We start from the raw sequence: 2,514 nt of genomic DNA on the forward strand, positions 1-2,514 counted from the left end.
TTCTCCACCTACAATTCTGTTGAAGGTGAAGTCATGCACATGGGAAATTATTCATCCATTAAGGTAATCGGTATTGATACTATTAAAATTAGGATGCATGATGGGATGATTAGGACACTCTCAGATGTAAAGTATGTACCTGATTTACGAAAGAATCTCATCTCCTTGAGTATTTTAGACTCGAAAGGTTACAAAATCAACATCGAGTCGAGCGATATTAAGGTGTCTTGTGGGGCTCCCATTTTGTTAAAAGGTAAAAGGACCGACAGTCTTGTTATTCTGGAAGGTTCTATAGTGATCGGTGAAACCGGATGTCCCTCGTCCATTACAGAGTCGAAGCCAACTCATTTGGAGCAGAGGCAACTTAGTCATTGGAGGGAAAAAGGTATTACCATTTCGTTGAGTAGATGTTCTCTTTTGGATGTAGGTTTTGAAAAGTTAGGGAACTGTGTTCGTGAAAATCAAACTCGGCTTAGTTTTGATTTGGCAGTGCACAAGTCGAAGAATAGAAGTCTTCCAGCTTCTATGCACAGATTCGACTCATTTAATTCCTTACATATTTTAAGATAGGCCCGTGACGAGCTTTGGAAAAGTTGGCGTTGTGAAAATACGAGCTAAGGTGGAGATTTGTTTAGTATGCCTCATATTTTAGTCAAATTTGAGAGATAATCTCCCAGTTAAACTCTGTTTATTTGTTTCAGTCGAACTCTGATTAGTCTAGATTATTTTATTATTATTTGACCTATAAATTTAGCCATAAATAGGCTCTTTTACAACCTTAGAAAACACACCCATTAAAATATTAGAACTCATAACACTAATGGAGAATTTTGTGTTTACATTTTGAGTGTTCTTTGTTTTCGGGTTTTCGGGTTTAGTTTTTATGTCTATCTTTTATACTCTTCGCTCTTTTGCCATTATAGTAAAATTATCTTTACCTGTGGTTTTTTATCTTCTTTGGAGTGATTTTTTCACATTAAATTTGTGTGGTCAATTTCTCAATTTCTTTCATAATTTTTTACTTGCTCGTTACTTAATCGGGTCAATCCCCAACAACTTCAATTTCTCAATCTCTAAGGAATCAGAAAATAAGATAAAAATAAAGCTTTAAAGCTGATCAGAAAAACTTAGCCAGAAAATTCACACTAGGTTCATTTCCTAGAAAAGGTTGGAAGGGTCACAAACGGTCCTACTTAAAATCCAATCTTCTAAACAAAATTTCATCTGATGTAATTTTAGTAAAATGCCAAATTTTTAGAAAAGAAAGACGAGAGAATCGAGAAGAATGAGAGAAGCTCTCATTTTATTGCTTGTAAAAAATGAGGAGAAATGATCTCCTATTTATAGGATTTTCAAAGGGACAAAATGGTCCAAAAAAATTCAATGATCATATTTCAATGCTCAGATTCTAAAGGTCATATTGTAACAGTCAAATTCTAACTGCCATATTGTAATAGTTATTTCAACGACCATAATGTAATAGTCAAATCTTTGCATTACCAACAATATACTATTCCCGTTAGGAAAACCTTTTCCTTAATCTTATTTTCAATTTTTTTAACTTTATAAAAAATTTTCATTAATTTAAACATCGAAAAATATTTCAGATCACGAGCTCTAATACCTCCATAATTTACTTTCAAGAGTACCCAAATCCACCTCAAAGTGATGCTATCTACTTCAATACTTTCAAAGCAGATCGCGTTAAGTATTATTTGTTTGAAAAACAAAAATAAAACTCATGATTTTATAATTAAAAAGAAAAAGAAAAGTCTCAATAAAATAATGGGTAAACTACAAAAATCGTCACTTCTTTTTTGCCTCAGATTATATTTTAGTCACTTATGTGTTTGAAATATTACGTTTTAGTCACTTACGTTATCGTTTTGTTATGAAGTAGTCACTCTATCGTTAAACTCCATTACCTCTCTAAGGGTAGTCCTATGTGGCAGTCCAAATGGGTTTTAAATGCCAACTAGGATGTCTAATTGCTGAGATGAAAATAGCTTTTAACTAAATAAATTTAATTTGGACTTCCACATAGGACATTCAAGTTGGCATTTAAAACTCATTCGAACTGCCACATAGGACCGTCGTTAGGGAGATAATAAAGCTCAATGGTATAGTGATCACTTCGTAACAAAACTACAACGTAAGTGACTAAAACATAACATTTCAAATATAAGTGACTAAAATATAATCTGAGGTAAAAAAATGCCGAACCTCATCAATCACTTGATCTGTTTGTTAATATCCATTTGTCTGCAAACCATTTTCTGCAAAATTGTGCAAGTACTAATCCTTTAGCATCCATAAGTGTGGTACCTATAATCTAGTAAATTTATGTATTAGTTATTTAATTTCAGAAATTGTAAAATATCATTAAATTATTTTATTTTCATTTAAATCATTAAAATATTAAATTTATAGTTGTATAATTTTCTATGTTCACACCACTTGTACTAATTGAGAATTTTCATTCTTCTTCTCTTCTATAATTCAACATTTTTTCAT

This window comes from Gossypium hirsutum, chromosome A07 (genome assembly GCF_007990345.1).
Source record: "Gossypium hirsutum isolate 1008001.06 chromosome A07, Gossypium_hirsutum_v2.1, whole genome shotgun sequence".
In the NCBI taxonomy this organism is placed as follows: Eukaryota; Viridiplantae; Streptophyta; class Magnoliopsida; order Malvales; family Malvaceae; genus Gossypium; species Gossypium hirsutum.